The sequence below is a fragment of the Vicia villosa genome, unplaced genomic scaffold (assembly GCF_029867415.1).
Source record: "Vicia villosa cultivar HV-30 ecotype Madison, WI unplaced genomic scaffold, Vvil1.0 ctg.003351F_1_1, whole genome shotgun sequence".
NCBI classification, from domain to species: domain Eukaryota; kingdom Viridiplantae; phylum Streptophyta; class Magnoliopsida; order Fabales; family Fabaceae; genus Vicia; species Vicia villosa.
The window spans coordinates 15,282-43,158 of record NW_026706185.1 but is presented as its reverse complement, the minus strand read 5'-3'; the positions used below and the strand labels follow the sequence as shown (position 1 = coordinate 43,158).

The following is a 27,877-nucleotide window of genomic DNA, read 5'->3' as shown; positions in this document are numbered from 1 at the left end:
TCGTGATCCAAGTCAGTGGGAATATGCTGATGCTTCATAGAGAGTCATACTACAAAGAGATCATGAACATAGCCAAGTGGGATTCAATCGTCAACCATGCCGATTGGTAAGCAACCTTCTGCAAACGCCAAGTACTTGTCACAATTTCGTGCTTTCTATCATCCATACATCGATGACATTGTTGATGTTGAACCTGATGGAAATTATGGTTTCCGTTGTATTTCATCTGCTTAGGATGGGGGGGAGATGCTTGTTATGATGTTAGAAGACAATTGCATACTCAAATCCAGCAACACGCAAATTTGTTTTCCAAGTTGATCTATGACATTGTCTCTGATGTTAGTAATTCATTACTCGTAAAACACTTGGGTTTTCAGTGTAAGGAGAAATGGATGACAATTCCTGATAAGGATTACCCTATTGCTTCTAAATACATTGTTGTATTTGTTTCTCTTTCCATGTTAATGAACATAACATTTTTCCCGCTTCTCATAGCTCCACCGCCATACACGAGTCGACATACGATCATTGTTGTTGGTTTTGTCAACGGTAATCATTGGGTTCAAATAAAGTTGAGACCCGATTGTCCACTGTCTCCCGTTGTAACACCCTATTTCCCCATCGTTATATTTAAATAAACAATCAGAGTGATTAAACTTCAAACAACATCAAATGGGATGCTGCATTCAAATCAACATCATACAAGTGTTCACATTGTGGAACAAATAGATACATAACACTATTATTAACTTGGATGAACCGAATACGACATAATCAAATTTTTTTCCAAAAATCAACTTTAATTAAGCAGCGGAATTCATCATAATTCAACTAAGAATTATTATAACATCTTAATCCAACATAATCGGCCTTAAGCCGTAAAAACACTTCAATCAACAATTAAAATCCAAAAACGAAAAAAAATAATTAGTTAACGTTCATCCCCCTAAGTGTTACGTATCAGAACGATGACCCCGACTCAAACTACCGAAGGTAATTAGCCTTCATTCCTGATTACATGCACGTTACCAACATAGGGGTAACATTCAAACAGAAGGGGTGAGATATCGAATAGTATAAAGGAACATGTGATAATAATTATAGTAAAAATAATATCACACACAATTCACCACTTCTCAACACAGTACAACTTTTAATCAACCATCAGCATATCGCCAACCATTCACAAACAACTTAACATCATATCATCATTAAGAAAATGCAATGCGACTGGCACTATGCAAATGCATGTGGTACCAATGGAGCATAACTTCCAATTTTTTATCTGCCAATTAATAGAGGCAACCCTATTTATCAATTCAGGCCAACTTAATTTGCCAATCCAGACCAACTTAATTTGCCAATCCAGGCCAACTTAATAATGCGATGAAATGCAACTCAATGATACAACATTCACAAAATGCAACGACATCAACTAAATATCAACGAGGAATAACCTCCAACTCAAACGCCAATAATCAGTGGAAGTAACAAAATCATTACTATTATAGTAATCTACAACCTGTAAATCACATCGTTTTAATACACCAGCGTACAACAATGTTCAACTTCGCACTATCACATGATACCGGAAAAATATGAATTTCTAGGAAATGTTCTCAAAACCATTCAAATTAATTTCATTAGATAGAAAATAATTTTAGCTTTTCGGAAGTTCAAACGGCGCATCAAAGGGACACCCGAGTCAAAAGTTATGAATTTTCAAAGTTTTACAAAAGTACTGTCAGCTACAGGGTAACCTGTTACTTCAAATCTGGTAACCGGTTACTCTATTGTAACCTTACCCAATTTTCCCAAAACACGCCCAGGTATCTGGTTACCTCAAAACGAGTAACTGGTTACTTCATGTTTCAAAGGCCAAAATTCACAATTTTTCACGAGGTAACCGGTTACTTCAAAATAGGTAATCGGTTACTTCACTGTTGTAGAGCCAAAATCCTGCAACTTCTTTGTTACGATTTTTATCCCTTAAATTCATTATAGGTCCTAATTTTTCAAGTCTAACACCAGTATCATGTAATTATTCAAACACACACATCATTTCTATCAATTGCACCGAAATCATACATCATTCACAACATTCATCAACACCTCAAAATTCAACTTTTTATGCAAACATGGTTATTAAAGCATGGAATCTAATCCCCACCATAGACTATCATCATACAAACCCTTATAATGAAAGAACCTCACCCTTACTTTGGATTGAAGGTTTCCCTGAGCTTCCAATGGGATTGCCCTAGCTCTCTCTTCTCTTCTGCTTCTACTTTCTTTCACAATTGCCCATTCTAATTTCTTTTCCTAATTTTCTTTTGTTTTATTATTCTTACTAATTTCCAATGCTACTAATGAGCTTAATCTCTCATCCCCACTAATACTACTACTAACTCTATGTTAGGCCCAAATACTAATAACCTCATTATATTATTACTACTAATTAATTAATAAAATAGCATAATGCTAAATAATCCCATAATTATATCAAATAATTCACAAACACACCATAAAATAATTAATTAAAATACTGGAGGTATTACACCCGTCACTGATCGTTGGAGGAATAATTGTTTTAATAATGCAAAAACATGAGAATCAGCATATGCGGGTCGGTTCAGACACTAGGAAGAACTGGCTGAAAAGTCAAACATTGGGAAAAATGTTTCTAAGGATGCAAAAACTGTTGTGATCAGGGGCGGATCCATGTATACTAGGATGGGGGCTCAAGCCCCCACAAAAAAATTTCAATTTCATTTAAAATATTATATTATTATTTATTTAGCCCCATTAAATTTAATTAAATTCATTATATTACACTTATTCAATTACCATAAAGTCATATTATAACTCTTTAATTAAAACCTCCACACATTTATACTCCTTAATTTTTAGGCATTTTCTCTGACTTTCTATCAGTTGTTTTACTTCAACCTATAAAATTTTGATTTTTAATGCTAAAATTATAGATTTTGTCTTTTATTTATTTAATTATTTTATTTTAATACATTTAAGTTTATCCTTTTATTTCTGCTACAAAAGTAAGTTTGGAAGAATTATTTTTTGTTATAAGTTTTATTAAAAATGATTTATGTTTGTAGCATGTGTTATTGTTGAAAAGAAATTATTCATTAGAAAGTTTGTGAAAAATAGAATGCACAACCATATGAAGGATGAATTGTTAAATGATTATTGAGTTACTAGTTATATATATAAACTAATATATTTGATAGTATTGTTGACGATGAAAAAAAGTCATAAAACATTGTTAGAATATGAAAACTAGTATATTTGATGGTGTTGTTGGAAATGAAAAAAATATATAATTCATATGATTTTTTTTTTTGTATTTTAAAAAATCATAAAAAATTCTTTAATCAAATATATAAAATATTTTTTGCCCCCACTGAAGAAAATTTCTGAATCCGCCACTGATTGTGATGTTGTAATGATAGATATGTATGACATTTATTTTATTTATATATTAAGACGGTTTGATATTTTACCGACATTTATGTTATTCAAGTTAAAAAAAATTAAGTCTCAGTATTACCGGAAATTTGAAATTTTCGATATTTTTCTTTTACTGGAAATTTAAAATTTCCGGTATTTTTCTTTTATCGGAAATTTAAAATTTCCGGTAGTTTTATACACTGAATTCATACCGAAAATTTCAAATATCTGGTAAAATTTATGGTACCGGATATTTCAAATATCCGGTACCGGAAATTTTATATTTCCGGTATGGATCATCATGCGCATTAATTTTATACATTTGTGAAATTTCTGATACGGAATCGGAAATTTAAAAAAATCCAGTATTCTGCAGGGGTAATATGGTAAAATTTTATCCCTTAGGGGGGTGGCATGTATAAAAATGAGGATGACATGTAAATTCTTCCTAAAAAATAAGGACCTCAAATTTATTTTTTATAAGTAATAAATCTGAAATAAATAAATATTAATTTTTCGGATTAACATGTAGGGCTGGAAATGAGTCGGGTCGAGTCGAACTCGGCTTAACTGAGTTCGACTCGTTAAGAATTGACCGAGTTCGAGTTCATGACGAACTTTTTTTTCATCTCAAACTCGACTCGTTAAGAATTGGCTGAGTTTGAGTTCGAATTCATCATAAACTTTTTTTCCAGCTCAAACTCGACTTGTTAGAAGTTCACGAACATCTCATACAACTCGCTTATTTCACGGACTTAAAAATAATTTTTTAAAGTGTATTATATATATATATATATATATATATATATATATATATATATATATATATATATATATATATATATATATATATATATCATTTTAAATTAAACATATAGAAATAAATAAAAGTTATAAGATTGTAATTTATACGATGTCAATTTAATGTTAATTTTATTTGTAGAAATCTTTTGCTCACTTGAAAATATAAATGATCAATTAAAACCGTTATTAAAAAAAATATGACACTAAGATTTATAGCAAATCTTTAAACATACTCTTAAAGACAATATTATTATCTCATATATAATTGAATTGACTCATAAACCTAACGAGTCGAACTATGTATAGTTTAAAGCTCATTTAGTTAACGGATTTAGATTTTAGCTCATATTCAGTTTGGTTCATGAACTTAATTCAACGATTTAATCGGTACCAAAATGTTCTACTTGTAATATTCGAATAGTTTTATTAAATAGGACCGTTTATTATAGGACATAAATTTTAGAGAGGTTCAAATATTGCTTACCTAATTATTAAACATTAGATATTTAGATATTCCTTATCGATAAAAAAAAAAGTAATATATCATTAAGCTTAAATAAAAAATAAATAAAATATAAATACTTTATAAATGATACACAGCTGATTTTCTTTCATTTTCATAGAATTAAATTTGACTTTTGAAATCATGAAGTTTCTTTACGAAAAATACTACCAACTACTTGAACAACCCCATCAATAAAAAAATATGTAATCTACTTAATTTTTAATGTTTTAAATATGACTAATAGATCATACATGTTAGGTGAAAATAAACATTATATATATTAAAAATACAATATGGTTGTAAATTCTAGCCCTCATTACATTAATATATTGTATACTATATCATCTTATTAAATAACTATTTTATTTAAATAGTTGTATAAAATTATGTAATAATGTATTTATTATATATAAATTTAAATTACATTAATTTATATTTTAAACTTACGGAAACATTTTTACTAATAATTAATTTTGATATCGCATTTGTTTCATTCTATTTTTTATCTTCTCATTTTACAAACACAATACATTATAATTTTTTTTCCAGTTTTGTTTTAAAACTTTTCAACCCAACTGATATTACAGTGTCATTATTAATAATATTTTTTTTATAAAACATGTTAGTGATTTATTTATGCATTAAAACTATTAAAATATCTGTATATATGCATAGATAATGATTTTATACGTGCATTTGTTATCATACTTTAAAAAAATATTGATAAATTTTTAATTTGTTAATATTGAATTTATAGTTTCATTTATTTCATACAATGGAGTCACTATAACTACCAAACTTCTTACAATTTACATCATTATCTAATATTGAATTTTGAAATTTTAATTATTGATTTTTTTTTTGTTATTTATAAGGTGAATTGATAAATATCCATCTTTATCAAAAAGATTTAACACATAATAAAATATATTAAATATATTTATGCAATACAAATGAATGTATAAATAGTAATAATATATATTTAACATTATATTAAATAAAATATTATTTTAATTTTTTTAAAAAATTATTTTATAAAAGATAATCAATTTTAAAATATATACTAACTCTCTTATTATAATCTCCCTAATATTTTTCAAATATTTTAGAAAAATGGTCCATAAATTTATAGTTTTCCATATTTCCATTAATAGTTCTGTTTTTACCCTTTCATATAATTTTTAGAAGAAAATAAAATTTATTAAAATTTTATGGCCTTTAAATTACTATAAATATCAAAATTTATTATAGTTTTATAAGTAGCTGCAACTATAATCAACTAAATAATCTATTTATTAATATTTATTTTTAATTGATGATAAAGACAATATATTTTTTTATATAAAATTTTAATACAATTAATAAAATAAAGATATTATTGTGTAAGTAATAGTTACAAATTCCTATTATATTATTGGATCTTTATAGTTTTAGTGGTGTCTATAATATAATAAAATTATTTAAAGTTTACTATTTAAAATTTGATAGTTATCAAAAAAAATTCTGTAAATTATTTTATTAATAATATTTTTCCTTTTTTTTGAATTTTGAGTTATTATAAAAAAATTTCAAACTTTACCTTAACAACAATTTAATTAAAACTAATAACTCCATTAATGTTTTAACTACACATTATAAAATTTTATAATGAAGTATTAGAAATGATTTAGTGAACGTTTGAAAAATTAATCATCACTGTAGAAAAAAAAAACCGCATTCAATAACAATACAAAATATATAAATGAATGTTATCATGTAATACAGAAACATAAGGGCAACAAACATAATTATTAGATATTAAAATAATATGTTTAGTAAAGTATTAACGTATTTTGTGTTTGAATATTTTATATAAATTTTTATAAATAATCAAACTTTTTATTTCATGCCTATTATTTCAATAATTAGATTAATCCGTTTAAAGTTAAAATATAAATAGAGTATTATAGTGAGTAAATTAATTAGTTTAAATTAGTATAAGGATTAATTCATTCAATACTATAATGATATTTTTTTCATAATGATATATATTATCTTTCTTTTATTTTTATATATTTTAATTGGGAAAGTAAAGTTTTATTTTGAAAATACTATATTATTATTATTTTTAATAAAATAACACTACAATATTCATTACAATCCCATTACACTACTGTCATCATTCACCTTTCTCTTTTGAATGTCCTCAAAGTTTTTATCGAAAAATAGAAATATCCAGAGATATGTTTGCTTTTTTTTTTTATTTCAATCTTGTAAAAATACATGATAGGTAACGTTGGTATCATTCTCAAATCATCAAGAAAGTAAAGTAAACAAAAACTTTTGGAAAAAAATTAACATAAGGAATTTTTAAAATAAATGACATAAATCAAACAAATGTGAAATTTAAATCAAAGGATAGATGAGGTTTAGAGAGATTTGATTGGCTTTAATAAAGAAAAAGTGGTTAAGAATAACTCTCAATTATAGACGTGGCAGATTAAAAAGAATGAACATAACTTTTTTATTATATTATAATTTTTTAATATTATAAATAAAAAGAAACGTGTGTAAAAAAGTGTGCAAGGTGCATGTATATATTATTTTTTATCAAATAAAAAATAATTTGGTTTAGATAATTGCATAAAATAATAATGTAACATATATTATTTTATATATAACTTTTAAATTACATTAATCAACATTTTGAACTTACAGAAGCATCTTCATTAATAATAATTTTTTAAACATCTTATTTAATTCTTTTATTCTTTTCTTTATGTTTTTTTCTATATTTTGAAATAATATGCTAATTTTTTTTTAAAGTTATTGTTATCTACTCTAGAATTTTAAAGCATTTTTATAGGTAGTCCAATGATAGCACTTTAAAAAAATAAAGTTTTTGTTTGATTTTTTTAGATGGATTATTTTAGTTGTATTATTAAATTTGTAAATATTAATAGCATTTTTTATATATAAAAGTGTGTTATTGATTTATATAGGGGTGACAAAACCAGCCGCTCGGTCAATCCCGTCTTAAGTTCGTAAAAAAAGCGGGACAGGCATGTCCACCAAGTCTAAACGGATCTAAGAATCAAGCTCGCCCCGCTAAGGTGGCGGGTTGCCGGGATTTCTCGCCTATTTTTTAATTAATATTTTTTTCTTCATTTTTTAATAAATTAATTAAATCTTTTTACCTTTCGATTAAAATTTTCATTTATTTTTTAGAACAATTTTTTATAAAGCATTTTTTAAACAAAATTTTACTTACAAAAATGTTGCATATATTCACAAATAAATGTATAAATTAAATCATAAAAAATTAAAATTACTAGAATTAACTAAAAAAAATGATGGACTTAAGACAAGATAGGCTAAAGGAATAGGCGAGATAGGCTTTGGGCGACAGATTTTGGCAGAGCGAGTATTGGCGGACAACAAATTTTAGCGGGACAGACTTTTTAGTGGACGGCGAGTCCAAAATTTCAACTCAACCCCCATATTATGGCAGGTGCGCGGGCCAGGCCGGCGGACCACGACCCATTTTACTATCCCTAGATTTATACATGAAAAATTAAAAAACATGTATGCAAAACAAAAAATATACAAAATTGATTTTTTTTTATTCTCATTAAATAAACACGACTCTTGGAGTCACGCAGTAATTAGAAAAACTTAAATTTGCAACCGTAAAAGTAGATCGTTAAATTTAAGGTGATAGATTGTCGATCGTGACCGTGAGAATGTTGAGTGAAAACATATGACCATAGAATTTAATGATGTAAAAGATTTGCAACCATGGTTGTTGACTAAAAAAAGTAGAAGCAACTATTTTATAATTAGTAAATGTATAACTTTTGAACCCAATGGGTAGACACCATTGAACCCAATGAAAAGACACCATCCAAATCCAAATATTTTCTTGTGACAAAACTGCAACCAACTCAGGAGATAGTTTTCCACAATCATAATCATAAGTAGTTTCTTCCTATTACTCTATGCTAAAGTCATTTAAGTCCCCATCTCTTAAATTTATAATATATCATTAAGTGAGGTAAAGATTTAGATAGTACACCAACATATTTCGCATGTATTTTACGAAAATAAATAAAAATTTAATTAAAATCAAAGGGAAACACATCTTCATATAACATTTTATAATACAGTTCTGCTCCGTAACACGGGTTGCAAAAAAATAAATAAATCTGATAGTTCTTTACCATTAATATATAGTACTTCACGTATTGCAACAGAATTCATAGTTCAAAATACCTTTATTAAAATAAATACTTCATAAAATTTCATCACACTTTATCATCCATGAAGTCATACTTCAAAAATAGTTTAAGCACAACAAATGGTAATTCAAAGATCTTCGAATAAAACAAAGAACATAATAGTTCCAAAACAAACGATCCCAACCCCGATGTTACATATCAGAACAAGATCCACTTGACTCAACAGAAACTAAACGAGCGCACTCTGAAGCTACCTTACAAGCTTCTCGCGCTAAACTTGATCACCTGCAAGTTACCCACGTTTCGAGGCAACATTTCCAAGCAGAAAGAGTGAGTAAATCAAAATCATTATAAAAAGCATAAGTAATAGATATAGTAGTCATGGGATAGGGATAACAACATAACATCATCTACTACATATATAGCATAACAACAATTACTAGTATTCCACATCAAATCACCACAAATCAAAAATCAAACTAAACACATCACTAATTTAAACATTGTGCAATGCCACAAATAATGAGATGCAACATCATTAAACTCATGCATGTGGTACCAAAACATCACTGATGACTTAGTCATCGTTATCTCCAAAGATCCCCACCAATAGGATCGATTCCCGTTTGGAACCACATCATTTCACAAAATTGCACTCACTCCACACTATGGGATTGAGGCCATCACTGGGCCATATCGTCCTTTAAACATCTCCGGATCAATATCTTATAAAACATCACTGGAATATTCGTCCTGACAAATGCTATGAATGCATGATGCGCAACAACACACAAAGATAGGACCACGACTAGTCAAAACGTATCATCATTCATCATGTTCATCTTACCTCATAACAAGCTTCATAATACGCATATAATAACATCAAGATCATCATAAAAACATACATCAATTCACAACAAAGCCCAGTTAACTCAATTCATGATGGAAACCACGTTTCTTAGTATATGATCACTAAGTATCATCATCTCATCACAATATAACTTCTATAAATCTGAGTCCTATGGTTTATTTTATTTTACTATATTATAGATTATTACTCTAGCTTCACACCGCTTCGAACAACAAGTCAATCAGAGTCCTACAACTCAAGTTATGAATTTTACAAACTTATTTGGTTTAGGCAATATTCACCCGGTGAGGGGATATATTTGCCCAGGGACTGAAGCCAGTAGCTTCTGCCTCCACTCGCCTACTCGCTCGCCCGGCACGTCCTGGACACGTCCATTCGCCCGACAAATCCATGCGAACATGGTTTTCCTGTTGCATCATCCTGGACACGCCCTAAAACATCTTTTAAACTCCCATTACCTTAGATTGAAGCTTGATTATCATTCCTCTTCCTCTAAGCCCTAGCTATGTTCTTCTCCCAGCCTCTTCTTCAAATGAGATTTCATAAAATGAATAGTTAAAACTCCAATATATCTTTTTTGTCAAACTTACCCCTTGGACCCCTAATACGGTCCTTCTACCTTTGCCCTCAATTAGCCCCTTTAATTGAATATCTTAGCCTTGTCATCTCTAACACCAATATTATTCTATTTCACTAATTAAAATAATCCCAACTAATTATTTTCATTATTCTAAAATACTCTTAATCTTCAATAATCCTCATAACACACATGAACATCGCATAAATCACCAAAACATCACATACCATCATCAAAACATCAAATACTTCATAAGGACTCACGTATTCACGCTAAAGTAATTAAATAACTAATTAAATAATTAATCTAGATTTTTGGGGTGTTATAGTAACTGTCAAGGACATCCTTAATGATTAAATCATTAGACGGTTTCACATTCTCAAATATATATGTAACTATTGAATTTCCGTTAGGTAGATTAACTATTATGGACTGATCTTATCATATTTAACAAACCAATCTAAAGAAGGACATATGTAACGTGTAGCTCTTGTGTCCAAAATTCAATTTACACTACTATGAACATTAAAACTTGCAATGTAAGGATTAACTCCCTTAGTTAAGTTGATTGATCACGTGTTCTTATAAAGTAGTGTCATCATATTTTGGTATTAATCCTTGGTCAATGTCATGCTGCCATTGTCACTAGTTGATCCCATTGTTGATTTTGCTTTTGAATCTTCACCTTCTACTTGATTAACATACGAGTTTCCTCTTCCAAATCTTAGTGATATACATGCTTCTTGTAGCAATTGTTAATGATGTGACCTATTTTACCATAATAAGTACAAACCTTCACATTTCTTCTTCCTCTTCCTACATTATAGTTGTTATTTCATCTACCTCTTTCAAATTATCTTTGTCCTTCAACTACATTGTAACATCACTATTTGTCTAAGCATGACTATTTATATATTTATATATATATATATATATATATATATATATATATATATATATATATATATATATATATATATATATATAAGGTTGCTAAGAATTAGTGGATTAATTCTAAATTAAGTATGTATTTATATATTAAGAGTTGTCAAGATAAAATAAATGAAATGGTTAGAATGTCTCTAATGACACAACTGATAACTAAAGAATGGTTTAAATAAAAGGAACTTAGCTAGAATGGGACTAGATGGCAAACTTGTAAATATTACTTGGTTAAAGAGCATTTTAGATATGAGGAGAAAGTATGACATAAAAAGGGTTGTTTGGCTTGTGAGAAATCATAATTGGAAGAAGAATGGAGATCTTAGAGGCAAGAGAGGAGAAGAAGAACTCATGTTCATGTCATCTCCAAGACCCATTTTCGCACTTATGGAACATCCCTCACTAAACAGGTTATAATTTTTTGCTCATAACTCCTATTTATGAAACTCTTGAAGTTCTGAAATCTACACAAAATTCCATTCAATTTGATAAATTATTTCGTGTTCATAAATTCTATATTGAAGGAGAAAATGCGATTAAAGTTCAGGAATTCTTGCTAGAAATGGATCAAAGTGTGGTTACGGGTTTGACAATGTTAGAGGTAGAATTTTGGCCAAAATGGGAGTTCTAATGTATCATGAATATCATCCAAATCTCCATTTAAGAAATATGAGTTCCATTAGTTAAATACTTAGGTAGGAATGAGATTAATTGCATGATGAATGAGTTAGTGAGATAATGTTTGCTATGTGTTCGTTTTTGAGTTATATGGAACTCTTGTCATTGCTTACTTGAATTAATTGATGGAAATGTGTTCTAATAATGCCTAAATGTGTTATTGGAATTGTTAATACATGTTGGTACTTGAACGATGATGTTGGGGTTTACATGTTGGGATAAGGGTTTGAGTGAATTGATGTCAAAATCCTCTTTAAGCATGAACAAATGGAATCATAGGTGTGGTAACTGAAATCATATGTTATTTTGGTGTTGTTATGGTGATGAATTGTCTATGCCATGATAGGGGACTTAGGATATGGTTAGGATACAACTTGGGACTGTTTTCATGCAAGAAATATGTCGTTTTTGGCTCTGCTTCAGGTGCCAATAGATTGCATTAGGATGCAAATCGATTGTTGCTTGACAGAAAAGTGATTTTTATTGTTTCGGCCATAACTTGAGTTCTATAACTCGAAATGGAGCACGGTCGGAAGCGTTAGAAAGGTATTTTAATGATCTTTGTGAATATGCTTAGACATCATGCTTTTAGTTCAGATATGAAATATGGTAAGTGTTTGTCTAATGCATGTATTATGTTAGGAATTGCATGATTTGTTTCCCCTGAGTGCAATTTCGTTCCGTAACGCAAATTCGACACCTCTTATGTCCCGTGTGATTCTAATATATGATATGGATTGTTGAACACCATATTATGATAATTTAATCTATTTGTGTGTAAGTATACTTTAGAAACACATTATGTGAATGTAATATGACATGACCATTGTTGACGCCCGTTTGTTCCGGTTGAAAGTTCGGAGATGATTGATTGTTTTTGGCTTGATGCTATGTTGTGAAATGATCATTTGTTTTCCGTTTTTTCCCGTTGAACATTCTTATATGATTGTGATGTATGCTTGAATCGAAGCTGGCCTAATTACTAGGTGTAAATCACGTACGACCCTAGCTGTGTGATCAATGGGTCTGCCCTGGCTGTGTGATCAACAGGCTCATACAATAGTGATGTGCTTGTGAGGGTCTTAAAATGCATTTTCCACTCGTCGTTAAAACATTGACGTTATCGGTATGTTGTACACACCTGAGCTATCATTGCGATATGCTGAGAGGGTCTTGATAATGGTGTTTCCTCTAGTGGATAAAACATATGAGTGCTTGGTATGATGAGGTTGTGATTCCATGTAGGCTACATCACTTCAGATTAACTCACCTCTAGTGGTTCCACATAGGCAATACCATTAGGCTTTCACCCGGTGGAATTGTGTAATCATTACAGCATATTTGCACTAGCATTTAACACATCTGTGTATGGATGATTGATGGTGTTGTGATGCCACTTAGGCAAGGTCACAATGGGTAAAATCATCACGGATAGAATTCTATGTAGGAATGATTTGTTTCATCTAGCGGTATGCATGTGCAAGTCTTTTGACGTGTAGACACATGAGGTAACCCATCAAGGGTGTGATTGTGTGACCTAGGTAGGGGCATTAACGTGCTTCTGGATTCCTCATACACGGGTACGAGTCTGCATACTTGTTTATGATCGGCTGTGTGTCTGTTTGCTTGTTGTTATCTCATTGGTTAGTCAAGGGACTTCCAATGAAGATATTACCTCTTATTGTGTGTTTGTACCAGACCTTGAGGAAAATCCTGGATCCACAGTGGATCCGTTTATTTGCATGCACCCTGTAGAATCGAGTGAACCCATAAGATAGAGGAACTCACTGAGATTTAGTAATCTCACCCCAATCCCCTTATTATTTTTCAAGAACAGGTTAGAAGTAGAATAATTTCTAGATGATCCTTATTGAAGACGGTGGACGAGCAGATGGCAGGATGACCTCATCAGACGATGTCTTTCCACTGTGCAGTGTTATGGACAAGTGTATTGTATACATTTTGAACATGAGTTGATTTGTATACGATTTTATTTCCTTTTATTTGCCGCTTATGTATGTTTCTTGTACCAATTTTTAGCATCACTATATATTGAAGCGATCACCATGAAAATGGAATCAAAGAAAAACTGTTGATAGCGCAAAAGAAATAGAGCAGGACGAACATGCGCTACTACAAATAATATATTTCATGGCGAAGCTTTCGCCTCAGCCGAAAAATAACGAGGTTTTATGCCTTGGTGCGCTATGTTTTTTTAATAATAATAAAAATAACACATTCCTTTGGTTTTTAAGAAACCTAGGGAAAAACAAATTAGGACACGCTTCGAATCTCAGCTTTTGAAGTTTTTGTTTTTATTTGTTTATAAGTGTAAATTAAATGAACTAACCCTTCAGTTTTTCGATATAACCGAGGGATCAAATAACCAGAATTCACTATAAAAGCACTCATCAAACAAATTTTAACCTAATCCTTACTTATATGAAGCCACAAAAACTCACATGCATCATTCTTTGGGATGTATTGCAATACAGAGAAAATCTTCAATTTTCTTCTATCTAGAACAAAACTTTTTTCTGCCCTTAAAATCTATCTCACATAATGGTGTTGTTGTTGTTGTTGTTGTTGTATTTTTTCTCATTTGATAGATTGCAAGTGAAGAAAATTAATCTTGCTTCAAAGATTTGTTGTACATTTCTAATAAAAGAAATAGTATGACATTTCTTGTGTACTCCTCTCTCTTCAAACAAACAAACTACTAAAAAATGGTGAATTTGAATGCAAAGTTCTGACATTTAAGCATCATTCTTTTAGAGTTGGAACTTAAATACAGATGGGAGATTCAACTTACACAAAGAAGAGAGCTTAATCTTTTAAAAGATTTGTTGTAAACAATTTATCTTAATATTCTGTGTAAACATTGTAATATTTAAAAAAAAGGAATTATTCACCTCGATTTTAATCCAAAATCGAGGTGATAGTTTAAAGGAGATGATAATTTACCTCGATTTTATAGTTAAATCCAGGGGTATAATAATCAAATTTGACTATGAAAATATTCGTTAAACAGATTATACCCTAATCCTTAATAATATGAAGTCGTCCTAAAGAGAGAAAATATTTACCACCGCTACAACATATCTCTGAGATGGATTGCAAGTGCAAAAAATAAAAATTCTCATTGACCCTGGAAACAGATCTCTAGCATCTTGCATGAGACCTCTAGCATCTAAATCTTGATATCATCGAAGATTTGTTGCATACAATGTAAATTTAGTATTATGTGATAACAATGTAATTAAGAAAAAATGCACATTTACCTCGGTGATTTTTCATGACTGAGATGATAGTTAAACATTTTTTTATACTATATACACCGGCCTTAACAAATCTTTGTCGTCCATTTAATGATTATCAACGCCAAAGACGCTGCCATTAGTGATCTGTGTGAAACCTAAGGGACATCCATTATAATAACACGTTGAATATTGAAAATCTAGCCTAAATGAAACATATGAAGCGTTTGAAACCTAAAGACGCTTGGAAAAGTTCTCTACGATGGATTGCAAGAGTAGAAAAATTTTCTGGGTTCAAGGTTTATTTCCTTAAATATTTATTCGAACCGAAAAATGATTTGATTTTTTATATTAATTATCTTACCATTTTTTCATCAGAAACAATTGCATGTAAGATCCAACAGAAGATCTTTTCCAAGATTCAATAATTAGAAGATTTAAAGTCTAAATCTTGAGGGAGTTTGATTTTCTTCTAGATCCCTAAGGAATTTGATTTTTATCTTGAACTCTAGAGAATTTGACTTTTATTTTAATTTTAATATTTTGTGTAAACATTGTAATATTGGGTAACCAATATAATATTCTGGATAAACAATGTAACACATTTTAAAAAAAACTAATAATCATACTCTCAGTTTTTTTAATAAAACGAGATAAAAGATACGCTAGTTTTAAAAATAATAAAGGTATAACTGCTGGCGTTCGAACTCATGCGCATATAACTATACCTCTTGATTTTTTAATCACCGATGTATTAAGTCGAAATTTTTCATAATGTCCTTCGTTACCTCGCTACTTTAACCGAGATTAAAAGCGTTATTTTGTTGTAGTGCTGCTCTATTACACCAATTATCAAAGTTAGTTATGCCATGTCCTCACCTATAACTATTCTATAAAATTGAATTATACATGATACATAAAATGTAAAAGCTGCCTTGCATGATCATGCAATCTCATGCATAATGAAAATATATTTCTTATACCATAAGCAACATGCAACTAATTAAAGCTATTCTTCTCCTATAACTTCGGTTGGAGATGACAATCAAACCAACACCACACTCAAAAGACGAAATCATCGAAGAAACATCTAAATACACCACTTATTAGAATAAATTGATTTAAAAAAGAATTGAGATATCTGACTTCTGTCCAAAAACGGCTAAAAAATTATCCATATCAATTGAATTGATTTTTCTTAAAGTACCGACACTCTACTAGATATGAAATATTTTTCCTTTATTTTATGTGTGTGAATTAACACTGCTAGAAAAATTATTGTAACCGAAGTGATTTGATCTTCCTTTCTTTTCTCACTTTTCCAAGTGTATTCTTACTTTCTTAGTTTGCTTGAAGTTGAATTGAAACTTACGTGTAATTGCACTTTTTGAAAAGGCTGAGTGTTTTTTTTTTGTTTCTGTTCTGTCGGTAAAAACCTTTTTTAAAAGCAATACTTTTCTTTTTTTTATAGGTTGACATTTACTGCAATCGTTACATTATTACATCTTCCTAAATTATTTCAATTATTTTTATTCCAGATAATAATCTATTCGGTTAAGATATTAAATTATTGATTAGATTGATGGGTCACTAATTATCGATAAAATATTCATAGCATAAATTTTATGAGACGAAGATTTAATAAAAAATCAAAAATTAATAAATACTACAACCAAATGTAATACTTCGACTATTAACTTTATTTTCGTTTAAAATAAAACATTAGAGGTAATACTTCAACCAAATGTGATAAAAATGACTTGTGAGAATCTCCAAACTTGGGGATGATTCAACTAAATCATCTTTGGTTGCCCTTAGAGCTAATAATTCTTCATTTGACTACTCCAATCATTGTCACACCCTTAATTTGGATGAAACAAATATAAACTTTGAATCTAAAGTTGAGTTTGGTAAAATATTTAAATATGCATCCAAAAAAAGTTATTGAGTAGTATAATATCATCTTATTTTTGAACCATTGTTATCTCGAAGTATTCCTTCATATTCCAAACAAATTGGTCAAGTTATGAAGAATGCATCATATTTACTGCCGAAAATTAGAACATACCGACTAGGGGTAATCCAATGCTTCGAGTTCAAACCAAATTACAACAACTAGAAGGGATCCTTCAAACCTGGAGTTCAACACTTCCTTAGAAGATAATATACAAGAAAATATTAATGCTAATATCATTATCTTTATTCCTGAAATTCCGCGTGTAGAATGACTGTCTATAGGCCCACTGTGGCAACGAGTTCATCGTTCAAAATCATCACCAAAAATAAGGATAACAAAATAGCGCATATAACTTTCAAAATCATCTCTTCAAATCAAATAGGTTTTATACAGGATAGAGTAGACACATCAATGATTGTGTGATTAAATCAAATGTGATCGATAAAAATTTGAGAAAGAAACGTTATTATGAAAATAACTATCAATTTTTTTTTTTTGTTGAATATGTCTTGAAACCTTTGTTGATGAAGAAAAATATATATTTCGAGATTGTTAAAAATCAAGAAGTCAAAAAGCATCAAAAATGTCCAATTTGGGAGTTTTGCGAATTTCGGATTTGACTGATTCAGTTTGCAAATCCGTTATTTAATGTTAGAATAATGAATATATATTAATTTAAAAATAGTCTAAATTAATATAAAATATATTATAAGATATTTATAATATTTTATTCTAATAATTAATGGGTTGTGTTTTGGGCTATGTATGTTGGATTCTAGTATTTATAAATAAGTATCTCTTCAATGTTTTACAGAATGACAATCTTAGAGTTTATAGTAAAAAGGTAGAACAAAGGGTTTAGAGTTTTATCAAGGGAAAACTTAAAAAGACAAGGATTTTGAGAAACCTTTAGAGTTATTTAAAGTGATTGAGAAACACTTGTTTACACATTGGATTTGTGTGCTTACATTATTGAGAGTTGGAGAGGTTGAAAAATACTTGTGTAGAAAATAAGATTTTCTTCTTGGGTGCCTTCATGATTGTTCTTGGGAACTCTGAAAGTGAAATCTATTTTCTTGTTACTCATTTGTAATCTCTTGTAACAAATTTTCTAACTATAGTGAATTGGAGAGCTGCTCTCCCCCCTATAGTAGATCTTTGTTAGAACTGAGTAAACAAACCTTTCAACTTTTCTTGCCTCATTTTGATATATTTTCTGCTTATTGTTATTGTTGAAGGCCATTTATTTCGTTTATTATTATTATTATTTTGGTTGTTTACAAGTGAGTACCATGACTAAATGGGAGTGCGAAATTTTCTTGAGACAACAATTTTGATTTGTGGAAAGTGAAGATGCAAGCAATTTTAACTCAAGAAAAGTGTATTGAAGCTTTGAAGGGTGAGACATTGATGCCTGCACGCCTTAGTAAAGTAGAGAAGATTGAGATGATGAATAAGCCAAGAGTTCCATTATCTTGTGCCTCAAGGATAAAGTTATAAGGGAATTCGCTAGAGAGCAGACTACTGCGATGTGGGTAAAACTTGAATCATTGTATATGACCAAGTCTTTGGCTCGTAGGTTGTATCTGAAACAACAAATCTATTTATTCCGAATGGTGGAGAACAAATTCATAGTAGATTATCTTACAGAATTTCACAAGATTATTAATGATCTTTAGAATACTGAAGTGAAGATTATTAATGACCAGATCCTTTGAGCACTTTAAGGATGCCCTTCTTTATGGTGAGAAAGGTACTATCACTTTGGAAGAAGTCCAGACGACGATAAAATCCAAAGAATTTTCAAAGACAAAATATTTAAAGATTGATGATAATGGTGAAGGTTGAAGTGTCTCAAGAGGAGGAATTACGCGTAAAGGGATGTCCAAATCAAAGAAGTTTGACATATCAAAGGTAAAATGTTTTAATTGACAACAAACTGATCACTTTAAGAATGATTGTCCAGAGAGAAAGGTCAATGATGATTCTGCTCAAGTTTTGGTTGCCTTGGATGAGGATGGTTATGAGGATGCTGATACACTAGCGGTATCGAGTTTGGAAATTGAAGATAGTTGTGTTATTGACTTAGGTTTCTCTTATCACATGTGTCCAAGAATAGAATACTTTGAGACTTTGAAGTTGGTGCATGGTGGAGTAGTTCACCTTGGTGATAATAAGGCTTGCAAGGTTCATGTTATTGGTACGGTCATACTTAAAATGCTTGATGATTGTGAGTTTCTTATTCACAAAATGAGGTGTGTTCCAGAACTCAAGCAAAGTTTGTTATTTATAAGCATGTTTGAAGATCTAGGCTATTGCACTAGAGTAGAACGTGGAGTGTTAAAAATTTCGCATGATGAAGTAATGATTGCTAAAAAGTCTAAAACATGTGGTATGTATATTTTAGAAGGTTAAAATGTTGTTATTCATTCATCATTAGCTAGTGGAGCCTTTCATAACAAGAAAAAGCTATGGAATTTGAGGTCAAGGCGTTAGAATTCCTTGAGGCTGTTTCAGAAGTGTATAATAAATTTTGTAGAAAACAAGGGATAAAAATGCTTGTTACTGCTGAGTTGCTATTGAGTTTTTGGGAAAGGGTTGATGTCAAAGCAACTTATTCTAGAGGGTTGTTCTTGGGAACTCTGAAGGCGAAAGCTATTTTCTTGTAACTAATATTTAATATCTTCTAACAACTTTGCTAACTATAGTGAATTAGAGAGCTGTTATCTCCACCATAGTAGATCTTTTGATCAAATTGGGTAAACAAACCTTTTGCCTTTTCTCGCCATATTCTGATATATTTTCTGCTTATTGATTATTATTGCCGAAGGCCATTTATTTTGGTTGCTACTGTTATTTGCCTCACATATCAAAATGTTGATAGAAATTGAACCTTGACATTATCACAACACCTTTGATACCTTGAATTTGACCTTCCATTTAAAAGTCTGAGAAGCCTTTGGTTTCAATGAGAAAAATTTTAGTTGGATTAGGCATATTTTACACTCGTCTAGACTTTCTATACTAGTTAATGAAAAAGAAATGTGATGTTTCTAATGTTAAAGAGGAGCTAGACAAAGGAACCCCTAACCATTCATCTAAGTTGGAAAATGTTAGCTTCGCTTGCAGTGGCGGAAGTGGGGGGGGGGGGGGGGGGGGGGGGGGGGGGGGAGGGGGACAGGGGAAGGCCACGACCACCCCTTTAATTTTTTTAAAAAAAAAATATATACTGGAAAATACGAAATTACCCTTAAGTAAAATCCAAATTTATATTCTACCCTTAGTTGAAATCAACCTTAGGTTATAAATTCCAGAAGATAAAAAAATTTCTACTGTTTCACAATTTTACCTTTCCTTTCTCCTCCGCAGACGTAACGGCACGACTTCATCGTTATCCCCTTCGGTAGTTCCCTCCAACCTCCCTCCCACATCTGCTTTTCTCTCTTTCGCACTCGCTCAGTTCTCAAGATCTTCACCACCTGGTACGTTTTTCTTTCTCCTTTTCGGATTTTGAATTTCATTTTCGGTTTCGGTTTTTGTTGTTTAGGTTTTATTAATTGTGCGATTTTACGGTGGACTGAGGATTGAGGAGAAAATATAGATTTGAATTATGTGTTGTGTATAGAAGTATTTGAGTAGGTTAATTTGGAGATTGTGTGTGGATTCTGATATTTAGGATTCTGAGTATTTGCTTTAGTATTGTAGGATTTCTATGCAAGTTTAAGAAAGTCAACCATTAAATTTGGTTTATATTGAGTATTTGCTTTAGTATTTAATCTCTGTGTTTATAAACCACAACATTTGCTTTAGTATTTAATCTCACGTATATAAACCACCAAACTTGTTTTATCTCACGTATTTAATCTCTGTTTTAACCACCAAATGAAGCTTGATATATGATAAAAATAGTATATAATCTCTGTGTTTATAAACCACCAAATTTCTTTTGTTTTAGTATTGAGTATTTGCTCTTATAAAAGTTTCATTAAATGATAAAAATATGAAGCTTGATATATATAGTATATAATATAATCTCTTTGTTTATAGTTGATTACAATTTGTCTCATTTAGAATTAGTTTATAATTTTCTATCAAGTAAACTACAATTGATTTCATTTATTTTATAATCTTTTTCTCTTTTAATTTATATATGTTCTCTATATTGATTTTTGGATTGATATTATAGGAAAATTAAAGATGAATAATAGAATATTTGATTCTTTTTTTAAGAGGAAAGCATGTAAAATTGAAAGAGAAGACATAGATGAAGAAATTATAATTCCGACAATTGAAGAGCATCATGGTTTTGAGAATCCAATAATCGAAGAGTCATGGTTTTGAAAATTCTTTGGAACGCGATCCTAGAAAGCATACTCCGATTTGGCAAAATCCACCAAATCAAGTGGATGCAATACAAAGAGCTTATCTAAAATGGAGTCCATATCAAATTCATTTAGAAAGCTATCCTTTGTCCGGTAGCGATGATCATCCAAGAAGGTTTCAACACACTTGGTTTAGCATATTTCCCTCATGGTTAGAATATTCATCATCCGAAGATGCTGCATATTGCTTACCAAGTTACCTATTTAGCAAAAAACCAAGTGGGCGTCCCGGATCACATGTCTTCATTTCTACGGGTTTTAGAACTTGGAAGAAAGTTAGGAATGGAAAACATTGTTCCTTTCTTAAAACACATAGGAAAGGATCCTTGCTCACCACTAAACAATGCAATGAAAGCTTGTCAAGACTTGTTGAATCAAGATGGTCATATTCGAAATGTTATTCAAGTGCAAAGTTTGAATCAAAGAATGAATAATCGGCTATGTCTCAAGACTTCAATTGACACTGTTCGTTGGTTAATGCTTCAAGCTTGTGCTTTTAGGGGTCACGATGAAACTAACAATTCAAGAAATCAAGGAAACTTTCTTGAGTTGTTAAAACTTTTAGCATCTTACAATGATGAAATTGCAAAAGTTGTGTTGAAAAATGCTCCACAAAATTGCAAGTATACTTCACATCAAATTCAAAAAGAGCTCTTGCAAATTCTTTCTAGTAGAGTGAAAAAGCATATTCGTGAGGAAATTGGTGATTTCAAATTTTGTATCGTTGTCGATGAAGCTCGTGACGAGTCAATAAAGGAACAAATGGCTCTTGTATTAAGATTTGTTGATAAAGTTGGTTTAATACAAGATAGATTTTTTGATGTGGAACATATTAAAGACACCACATCATTAACTCTTAAGGAAGCAATATGTGATATACTTTCTCGACATAACCTTGATGTTTCTAACATCCGCGGCCAAAGGTATGATGGTGCTAGCAACATGAGAGGAGAATAGAATGGTTTAAAAGCACTCTTTATGAAGGATTGTCCTTATGCATACTATGTTCATTGTTTAGCTCATCGATTGCAACTTGCGTTGGTTACATCATCAAGAGAGGTAAAAACAATTCATCAATTCTTTGATAAGTTAATTTTTATTGTCAATGTTGTTTGTTCCTCTACAAAGCGCCACGATGAGTTACAAGCTGCCCAATTAGAAGAAATTTCATATTTGTTAGAGATTGATGAGATTGTAAGTGGTAAAGGGGTAAATCATGTTGGTACTTTGAAACGAGCAGGAGATACTCGTTGGGGATCACATTACAATTCTATTTATAGCTTGATAAACATGTATGAAGCAACTTGTTCAGTTTTAAAAAAATGCAAATGAAAGAGGAAGTTATGCTACACGTGGGGATGCTGATAGTTGTTATAATTACTTGAAGGCATTCGATTTTATATTTATTTTGCACTTGATGAAAGAAATTATGGGGATAACAGATATGCTTTGTCAAGCCTTACAAAAACAAAATCAAGATGTAGTTAATGCTATGCACTTGGTTCGTTCAACAAAGAGTTTTATTCAAGACTTCAGAGAAAATGGTTGGGATATATTGTTTACTAAAGTGAGATCTTTTTGTGAAAAATATGGTATTGAGATTCCTGATCTTAATGATGTTCATTCAACAACAAGATTTGGACGCTCCCTTCTTGAAGAGAATCAAGTCACAATTCAACATTGCTTTAAAGTTGAAATATTTTTTCACTACCATTGACAAATAGTTACAAGAGTTGAATAGCAGATTTAGTGAGCAAACAATGTATTTGTTAATCCTTTCTTGTGTTTTGTCTCCTAAGGATGAATATAAAGCTTTTAACATTGATACTATTTATTCTTTAGTTGAAAAATATTATCCTTGGGATTTTAGTGATCAAGAGAAGGATAATTTGCAATTTCAACTCCAACATTTTCTTTATCTTGCTCGTCAAGCATCAAACTTGAATAATTTATCAACTATTCAAGAATTATGTTCATGTTTGGTTGCATCAGGACAGACTAATACTTACTTCTTGATTGATAGACTACTTCGTCTTATCATGACTCTTCCCGTTTCTACGGCCACAACTGAGAGGTCTTTTTCAGCAATGAAAATTATCAAGACCAAGTTGAGAAACAAGATGGATGATGGGTTTCTAGGAGATAGCATGACAATATATATTGAAAGGGAGATTAGTGCAAGCATTAGTTCTGAGTCTATTATTGATGATTTCAAGTCACTCGAAATGCGTAGAGCATTATTTTAAGGTACTATTAAGTCCTGTAATTTATTTTTTTGATAAATAAATTTAAATATATTTTAACTTAAATATTTTATTTATAATTTTCTTTACATTTTATTTATAATCTTTATTTTACGTTAGCGGCCATCCAAAAAAATTTATCTGGCTCTGCCATTGTTCGCTTGAGGATTGACCCAAAATTGACAAGACAATTGTTTTGGACTGGGCCAAGATTAGGCCCAATCTACTTTTGGCCCACTTAGCCTTAGAGGCCCAAACCCCTCTGTGTGTAACATCCCGATTTTTATTAATATTTTAATTAATTATATTAGTAATTATATTGTTTGGTGTTTTTAATAATAACTTATTTATTTAGTTATTATGTGATATAATAATTATTTAAGTATTTAATTATGTGAGTGTTTGTGTTGTTTGACTTAATTGAGTTATTAGAGAGATATAACTAAATGGGCCTAAGTGATAGAAACATAATGGATGGATTGGTGGGTTAAGCCTAATTGACATAAGTGAGATAGTAAGAGAAGGTTAGGGTTTTAGAGGTTACTATTTTCATTTGGGGGAAAAGATAGGAAGAAGAGAAAAGAGGCAAAAGGGAAGAGAACAATGGTGGAAGAGAAAAGCTAGAAGAAACCTCATTTTCGCAGCAAGTTTCAGCATTGAGTCACCTTAGCAAAATGGATGTATCTCTCAATCCAACCGTTGGATCGTCGCGTGGTTTTGACACAACGTTCCTGACTCATAGAGGTAAGTTCTGACCGGAGCGATTTTGATTTTGAGGGTTTTAAGTTCGTCTGATAAGCTAATTTCCGAACTGGTTTTTAGGTGTGTCTCCAAATTATGTTTTAAGGATTTATTTTGGAGAAAAGCTTAGAGCTATGGTGAAAGAGTTCATATTTGCCAAGGTAAGGGTGGGGTTTTTTCATGCTAAAGGGTTGTATGATAGTATGTTATAGTGGGTTTAATTCTATACTTTGATATCCATGTTCTTCTATGTTGCAATTTTGGGTATTTGATGATTTGTTGGAATGTGATGATATAAATGTGATAAGTTGTGTGCAATTGATAATCTATGTGTATTAGATTGTTATGTTTGTTGTGAGTAAACCATTGATAGTGAAATAATGGGTTTTGTTATAGAATTGGAAAATAATGGAATAGAAATATAATAGTTGAATTGAAATTAATATAGTTTAATTATTAATTGGATAGTTAAATTATTAGTTGAATTGATTCCAATAAGTCTATGTGATTGGAATATACTTGGACTTGGACCAATTATTCGGTTTATCGGTAAATTACGGTATTTTGAGAAATTGTTTGTAATTGTGTTTTGGCTTGAATATGTATGTTGAGAAATATATATTGTCATGCCAATGATGTTGTTTTGATATTGATTCTTTATGGTTAGTTGGTTAGCATTAATTCTAATGATTAATTGCTTGATGTTGAAAATGTGTGTTCATGTATAATTGACAAAAATGAGAATTAACATGAGATAGTATGATTACTAGTGTTAATTGGATTGTGTGAATCGTAATTGATTAATTGGCCTCTCATATGTGAATGATGTGTGTGTGTTGTGAATGTTGTGTACAATTGGTGGATAATTCATAGAGTTGAATTATTGTGATATGTGGAAAGTTAAGATGGTAGAGATGATCTTAATTGCATATATTTGTGAGATTGTACATACATTCATATCATAGTGTGCCTTGAAACATAGGTGGAATTGCTTTGAAACACAAGCGTGGCTTGGATTCTAGAGTGAATCGGAAAGCGGTAAACTATATGTTTACATTTGGTGGCTCTGGTCTTGTCCGGATCTGAAGCGTGGCTAGATTCTATATGAATCGGAAGCGGTGGAACTTTGGGTCCATATTGGGTACCACATGCATAGAGTCACATGTCTTGCATTGAGTTACATTGGAGTTATGTGATGTTTGAATATATGTAATTATGTGATTAGGTGATTGTTATGTGTGCATGAGATGTGATAATTAAATTTGGTGATGTTTGATACATGATTTTGGTGATATATGTAAATGAAACGTATATGATGAGAATGCAAATATATATATATATATATATATATATATATATATATATATATATATATATATATATATATATATATATATATATATATATATATATATATATATATATATATATATATATATATATATATATATATATATATATATATATATATATATATGTATTAATGATATATGTATATATGTGGAATATATGAACCATGTTTTGCCATTGTTGATAGTTGTATTAATTTACGTTGTGATTATGAAGTATATGTTATTATGTGCTTGAATGACATACTTGTAAACTTGAATACATTGTTATAGTTGATAGTTAACATTATTGTTGTGATGCAAATTGCTTATATTGAGAAGTGGTGAATTGTGTATGATTTTATCTTTGCTATATGTATTATCATACTTTCCTTTATAATGTTTGATATCTCACCCCTTCTGCTGATGTTTCCCCTACCATGGGAAATGGGCAGGTACTCAAGTATAACTATGGAAGTTTGTAGGTTCATCGTATCCAGTTGGTGTGTCGCTCTGATACGTAGCACTCGGGGGGTTGTCTATATTGTTGTTTCTATGTTGTTCATGTTTTAGTTGTTGAGTTCCAAATTGGATATTGAGAAGTACTATGATGTTTGAATTTGTTTCCGATTAAATAAGATGATTTGTTTATAAAGCTGAATGTTATGATTCCGCTGCATATTAAAATGAAGTTGGTTTTTCTAAGAGCTGTTATAAGTTATTTTGTGCTTATCTGAGATTAAAGTGCTATGTATCTGTTTATGAGTTGTTAATATGAAGTAAATGTGATATCCCAAATACTTGTTGATAGTTTTTTAAAATACTCTGATTTCACGCATGATATTTTCGGGTAGAATTTGGGGTGTTACATTAGTGGTATCAGAGCAGGTCGGTCCGTCCGGCCAAGTTGTCAAGTCAGTTGAGTTGTGTGACAGTTGAATGATGTTAGTGTTTTATTCCTTAGTACGCGACATGTGTGTGAAACACTGTTGGTACTTGTTCGTTTTGTTGCAGGGTTAGTTTGAGCGAAGTAGAGAAGAAGCTGTGCTTCTTGGATATGTTTCAGTTGTAAGTTATTGGTGCAATATATTTCTTAAGGAGACAGAGCAAGCAATGTAGGAGTTTGTTGGTTTCCGAATTCGAAGGTAACATGGATTTAAGATTTTGGTTGTTTAACAAGTCGGAACGTCTTGGAATAAGGACAATTGTTATAAGATGGAATTTAGGAAGTTGTCATATTCAGCATTATTGGTGGACTGTGAAGTTATCAGTTTAAGTAACCGTTGCGTAGGATGTTGACGTAAGAATAATTATTAAGCGACGAATTATGGTAGACCTTGTCAAGGGATCCTTGGCAAGAGATTGGAAAAGTTGTCGAAGTTGTTGGAACGTTCAAGTCGGAGTTAGAAATGCGAAGGGACGAGTATGATTCCAAGAATAAAAAGTGTTGATAGTGGTGTAAAGGAATTATGTTCTAATGTTATCACAAGGTGTGTGTTAGCATGTTCAGATGATTTTGGGAGTTAATGAAGTATGGTACTTTTGGTGACGTAAAGGATTCTATTGCAGTTAAGTAACGATGGTTTACGCTACCATTATGGTTGTCGGCTATCTATTGACAAATTGAGGAACTGATCACCCTTAATCTCTTGTTGATAGTAGACGGAATCGTATTGGAATGAGATAGACTTGTCTTACCATCTTGATAATATTGGAAGTGAATAAGTCTGTGCAAGATGGTGCGATGTTGTTTAGGTTGTTTACAACTTTGGATGTTCATGAGGAAATAACGATTGGGGGATTATCGATAGTTGGCGCATTTGCATAAGTGTTTCCTGAAGATGTAAGTGATTTACCGTCAGAAAGAAAAGTTGAGTTTTCGATCGATTTAGTTCCTGGAACTAGTC

The 27,877-nt window shown here is 30.7% G+C and overlaps 1 pseudogene; it reads left to right on the top strand.

Moving 5' to 3' along the window:
* The first annotated feature begins 96 nt into the window (after positions 1-96).
* On the top strand, positions 97-23,904 carry LOC131640867 (uncharacterized; annotated as a pseudogene).
* The last annotated feature ends 3,973 nt before the right edge of the window (positions 23,905-27,877 follow it).